Source organism: Rhagoletis pomonella, unplaced genomic scaffold (assembly GCF_013731165.1).
Source record: "Rhagoletis pomonella isolate Grant_MI unplaced genomic scaffold, Rhpom_1.0 Rhpom_scaffold_00002, whole genome shotgun sequence".
Taxonomy (NCBI): Eukaryota; Metazoa; Arthropoda; class Insecta; order Diptera; family Tephritidae; genus Rhagoletis; species Rhagoletis pomonella.
This window is the reverse complement of record NW_023458556.1, coordinates 91984596-91991335: the sequence shown is the minus strand read 5'-3', so window position 1 is coordinate 91991335 and position 6740 is coordinate 91984596.

Below are 6740 nucleotides of genomic sequence, written 5' to 3'. Positions count from 1 at the left end.
ATTCGGAGTAAACTGCGCTCCATTTCTAGCCATTAGAACCCTTCAACAATTGGCTAAGGATTCACGCAACAGGTTCCCACTCGCTGAACAAGTGCTTCTGCGAGACACTTATGTAGACGATATTTTATCAGGCAGCCATACCATTCCAGATGCTGTGAATAAATTATCAGAAGTTATAAAGACACTCGCTAGTGCTGGATTCCCACTCCGCAAGATAACGGCCAACAACCCAAAGATTCTGGAAAAAATCCCGAAGTCAGATCTCCTTGATTCCGACTTTCTAAAATTTGAGAGTACCAGTAGTACAAAAACACTAGGTATGAGATGAAACGCTCTTTCAGATACCTTTTCCTATTCAGTTGCTCCCATTAATGCTACAAAGACTGCCACGAAGCGGCAAATCTCATCAACAATCGCAAAACTGTTTGACCCGGCAGGATGGCTCTCGCCCATTATGACTCAAGCCAAATTGCTTCTTCAATCTTTATGGCTAGAAGGTACCGATTGGGATGAAGGCGTCAAGCCAGGATCGCTAGTGAAATGGAATCAAATTTTAGAGAATTTACCTCATATCTCGACCATCGAAATCCCTCGATGGGTAAAGTTTTCACCCATACATCGTCTCCAGCTTCACGGATTCTGCGACGCTTCAGAAAAGGCATACTGCGCTGCTCCGCACAACGGATCTTGACGGAAAAGTCGCCTGCCACCTCTTAGCAGCAAAAGGAAAAGTGGCACCTTTGCGAACCGTTAGTATCCCGCGGTTGGAACTCTGTGGCGCTGTCTTGCTCGCCCAGTTGGTCAAGTCCATACGAGAAAACCTTGACCTCTACTTAGAGAATACGTTCCTTTGGTCGGACTCTCAAATTGTACTTGCGTGGTTAGAAAAACCGCCTCACACCTGGAAGACGTATGTCGCTAACCGGACGTCCCAGATTATGAGCAGCGTTGATAACGCCACATGGAGGCATGTCATCAGCCGTGAAAATCCTGCAGACTTGGGTACCCGAGGTTGTAATCCTCGAGAATTGGCGTCCAACACTCTCTGGTGGAATGGCCCAGATTGGCTTCTACGCTCCGAAGAAGCCTGGCCAAAACCTACCGTTTCGACAATTTTGCCTCCCGAGCAAAGAAACATAGTTGTCAATCTCGCTATAGAAGAGCCAGCCGATGTGCTCGAACAGTTTTCATCTTTTCCCCGTGCGTTGCGCGTGCTTGCTTACGTATTTCGGTTCCTCAACCATGGGCTCGCGAAAAGAAGAAATACTCCCTGTATCTCAACAAATTCCCTCTCTCAGGTCGAAATTCAGTTTATCAAAACGAGGCTCCTTTCGTTGGCACAATCACGATATTACCCACAGGAAGTAAGCGCACTATCCGCGAGAAAGCCCTTGTCAAAGAAAAGCTCTCTCTTAACTCTCAACCCTTCTCTCGATAAAGAAGGTCTCTTGAGGGTAAACGGACGATTATCCCAATCCGGGCTCAGTTATAATGAACGCCACCCCGTAATTGTGCCCGAAAAGTCCCGATTTTGTTGCTTGTATCTGACTTTCCTCCACAAACTACTTCTGCATGCAGAAAAAAGGCTAATGTTTCGCATGGCCCGCCAAGAGTTTTACATTCCCCGGCTGAAGCCGCAGATTAAGAAATGTATCCACCTCTGCAAGGTCTGTGCGCTTCATAAACAGCGGGCTCAGTCTCAAATCATGGCTGCGCTTCCCCCAGAACGCTGTAGTTTGTCCACCCCTTTCTCGACAACTGGTGTAGACTTCGCTGGTCCATTTCAGATTAAAGCGTCTCAGCTCAGAACGGCAACCTTTCTCAAAGGTTATGTCGCGGTTTTTGTTTGCTTCTCGACCAAGGCTGTGCATCTAGAATTGTGCTCTAATCTCACAACAGAAGCATTTCGCGCAGCTTTCGCAAGATTCGTCGACAAGGGGTCTGCCTCGTAAGATTATGTCCGACAACGGCACAACCTTCGTTGGAGCACACCGAGCGCTCAGCAGAGAATTTCTGGAGTTTTCGAAAGAAGTTTCCAAGGACATTCTATCAAATTATTCCCCGCAAGGAGTTGACTGGGTATTCATCCCCCCAGGTGCCCCCCATATGGGCGGCCTTTGGGAGTCAGCTGTCAAAAGCTTCAAAACCCATTTGAAAAAGATAGCTGGCAACCATAAATTCAATTTCGAAGAGTTCTCCACGCTTCTAACCCGTATTGAGGCAGTTCTGAATTTCCGACCTTTATCTCCCCTATCACATGATCCTAATGATATTTTAGCTCTCACCCCAGCTCACTTTCTGAGAGGCGCTCCACTCACGGCGATTCCCGAACCCGACGCGGAAAACATCTCACTGGTCAACCGCTGGGAAAAGCTGAAGGCTTTACATCATCAGTTTAGCCGTAGATGGAAGGATGAATATCTTAAGGAGCTCCACAAGCGCTATAAATGGCAACATCCGCAGAAGGAGATCGAAGAAGGTCAAATGGTTGTTATCAAGGACGAGCCGCTACCCCCGCACGAATGGCGGTTAGGACGCATCATTAAAATTCATCGCGGACCCGATAGCTATGTCCGGGTCGCAGATGTCCGCACGCAGTCGGGCGTACTTACACGTCCGATTGTGAAGTTGTGTGTTTTGCCGTCCTCGTAACTAATAAATCCCTTTATTATCCCTATACAATCACTTTGCTTTCAACTCATCATATACCAACACTAAAGCCCTTTCTATTTACAGTTAACATGTCCGACGCCGAGGTCACCCGCTGTCAGATCTGCCATCGCCAACACGCACTGCGGTTTTGCAAAGGCTTCAAGGCTATGAATCCCGGGCAACGCGACGACGTGGTACGCGCACATGGCTACTGTCGCAATTGTTTGGCCCGGTCCCACATCACCGGCTGCTGTGACTCGCGGCATAGCTGCCAAAGATGCGGTATCGCCCATCACACCATGCTGCACGTCGAGGAAGGTCAGTGATTACGACCAGGCCACCTCGCGGACCATTAGGCATTCCCATGCCCGATCTTCGCACTCTCATTCCCGACAACGGCGCGAAAGTAGAAGCCGCTCCTTGCGGCGCCTGAGCAAAAGCCGCACCCCGCGGCGAGTAAGCAGAAGCCGCTCCCCGCGGCGCGGAAGCAGATACCAGACTCCGCGACGGACGAGTCGAAGCCGCACCCCGCAGCAGGAGAGCAAGAGACGTACCCAACTGAACCGCCAATCTCGGCGTGCTAGTAGAAGCCGAACCCCCTTGAACACGAAAAAGAGTCGTACGCCACAGCGGTCGACACAAGACCGGAACACATCAGCACAGCGACGCTCCGAACGGTTCGCCCGAACTCCTTCTCGTAAATGAAGTGTTGGAAGGAAAGGGCGAGATCCGTACTCGCCTCCGCGATTCGATCCTTGTCGGACCTTCGAAACGTTTTTTAATGACTGCACAAGTGCATGGCGGCCCAGGATGGCTAAATCCCTTTTAGCCAAACAGCTGTATCGTGTGTAGGGGCCTTTAGGACTGCCTTTTCCGATTCGAAACACACATCCCATCCCTAATTATCTCCGATTGGTTTTTTTGCTTATTAAAAACAATATATGTATATCTCTGCGGTTACATTAAATCGTTTAATTTTTGCTTTATTTTGAATTTATATTGTGAACTAATAATAACGCGAATAAGTGAATTGCGAGTTTTTAAAATAAATATATTCGTGAATATAGACAATATACCACTGGAGTTAAACACTTAGAAACAATTTTTTCCATCTTTGCAATCTCGGCTATGAATTATAGAACTAAAAAATGCTAAACATATTTTTGTATGAAATTAGGCATCTCATATAACTTTTTGATAAACCTACTGGTTTAACGGTTATTCAAACTTAAAGTTAAATGTATGTCATTATAACAATTTTTTCTCCTATTTCAAGTAAAATAATTTTCAACTATCCAAAAAAGAAGTCATTTAAAAATTGAAATTGTAAAGTTTAATAAGTCTTGCAAATTAATTTTTCTAAGAATCCCCGCATTTCGGGGAAAAAATTATTAAAATCCTTTCTACTGAATTGTTTTATAATTTTTTCACTAAAAATTATTTTAATAACTTTTTTTAATTTTTTTTTTTAATTTTGCAATATTTAGGGATAATTTTAATTATTTTACCTAAAATAGGAGAAAAAACTGTAATAATGGCATACACTTAACTTTAAGTTTGAATACCCGTAGGGGTAAAACGATACCATGGAAATATCGATACCTGTACTTGGAAGTAACATCGAAAGAAAGTATCGATACCTACTAAGTATCGGGCTGAAAGTATCGATATCTACTTATATCGATATTTGTACATATATAAAAATTGTTTATAAAAAAACGCTATCACATATATCTGGATTTTTATTAACTTAACTTTGTTTGATTTTAGAAGAATGGTACTTAATCTTTTGTTTTACTAGGATGGCATCCCAAAAAACAAGGAAAACGTGCAAAGTCCGGTAAGTTGTTTTGTAACAAGTAATTATTAGCAAAAAAAAAAACCGACTTCAACTCTCATATAAAAAAAAATGTATATATATATATATCTCATGATCCAATTATCGGATCTTAACCAGATTAGTGACCACCTCTGAGACACTACCTTTTCGATGCAAAAAGAATTATCGAAATCGGTTGACGTGGACCAAAGTTATGCGGTAACATACATAAAAAAAAAAAAATATTCCGACGAACTGATAACCTTCTCCTTTTTTGGAAGTCGGTTAAAAACCCCACAGAATTTTGTTAACAGAATTTGCTTCTTTTTTATGCACGTATTTTATTTGTTATACATAATTATTAATTTTGTACAACGAGAAAGCGATTGAGATAATAGTTATGCTATAATTTATTTCATCGAAATTAACTAATTAATAAAAGTTATCTGTATTATAACACTGGTCAACAGTATTTTTTCAGAGTAACAATGGTATATTTCTGAAAGAAGTAATAATCTTGATAATTGTTGGAGGACAAAGTTATAGTGTAGTGCCGACATTTATATGGCTAGCTTAGAGTGAAAAGTTGCTAGGTCCATTTGTAAAAGTTTTACAGGAGAAAAGCAACCTTTCAAAACATTTCCTTCAAGAATTTTGCAAAAGGTTGCGTTGCAAATTAAATTATTTAGAATTTTTTGTGAGCTTATCGAATTTTCTGTGCCTCTTTTGGACTTAGTAAATTTGCCTTAAATTCAATATAAACGGGAAGAAATAAAACAAGCACGTTGGTTAATCCTTTTGGAGACGTTGCGTTTTTAATTTACCTTGCTTCCTATAGCTGAATATGAGTTTTCACAAAAAGTGGACTTATATTAGATGATAATGAGTCTTTCTTTGTAGGACTTTCTTTTCGTTGGCAACTAAACTGCCAAAAATGTTTAACTATAACCAATAATAATTGGATTAAAAAATAAAAGTCCGGGAATAAAATTGTCACTGAATCGGGCTTCGATACAAGTACTTTCTTCCGATACCTACTTAGTTCTCGGCTCAAAAGTATCGATACCAAAACTGCTTGGTATCGGAGGAAAAGTATCGAGTATATATGTACTTGTATTTACTAAAAAAATTCCTAAAAAAATATGTAAATCATTTTTTAGTTCGATAATTTATAGTCGAGAAAACAAATTCCGAAGTTGAAAACTATTTTTTCTAAGTACATAATTTAATAGAAAATAGAAGTCCGCAATGCGCCACCTTTTAATCTTAATATTAAGAGTTGCGCTTTTAACAGGCATCTACAAGCTGAATAAACTAAAATCTATGGAATTGCAATTCATTCATATTGCAGTCGCAGTCATTTTTACAAAAATTAAAAAATAAGAGATCATCTTAACACTTCCATAAAGCATTTATACATATACACATACATATGTGTAGTAATATTAGTATGCCACAACATATGTAAATCTGTATTCGTGGCATTCCCTTTATTCTTTAAACGACAAGGAATTTGTGGATGAGACTTACAGGCCTATTCTGCGTTGGTAACAAAAATTTTGTTACCGGTTAGTAAAGTTACTGTCAATTTTTAAACCCTTTTCGTATTCTCCACACTCTTGTAACCGGTAAATTTTGTTACCATCTCATGAGCAGGTAACAAAATATTGCCCCGTGAAATATGCAACACCAGAATTTCAACAAAACTCCATAGCTGAATTGCTGAATAAATTAAAACGTTACCAAGGTAAATAGAATCGCGGTTGCAAGAAGTGGTGACAATTGTTGGTAACAAAATTAGCTTGTTACAAGCAGAATAGGCCTGTTAATAAGAATATTGACTTGCTAGTATCGGAACTATTTCTTGCACGTTTGTTTGCCAAAAGTTGTTCAACGGCTCAGCACCAGTGAGTCATTCGCAATCGTATGCTGCGAATGCTGATTTATACTAAAGCCAGCCTTTCGACATAAGCTACTTTTCCATACGAACACAGATATATACTTATGTACATATATACACTTAGGTCTTTTTTTATGCTGTACATGCGTTCCTCAGAAAGCCGCATAAAAAAGTTCTTTACTTTCATACAAAAACAGAGGATGCGTTCTAGCATTTTCAAAAACCGTATAAATTCAGATACTCCATGTAAAAAATTCTAAAAAACCGCATACAAAAATCCAGTGAGGCAATATTAAGCAAAAACATCATTTGTAGGGTTGCATTTTATAATACTTTTATGCCATTACAGTGTCTGAATGTCGTTTTATT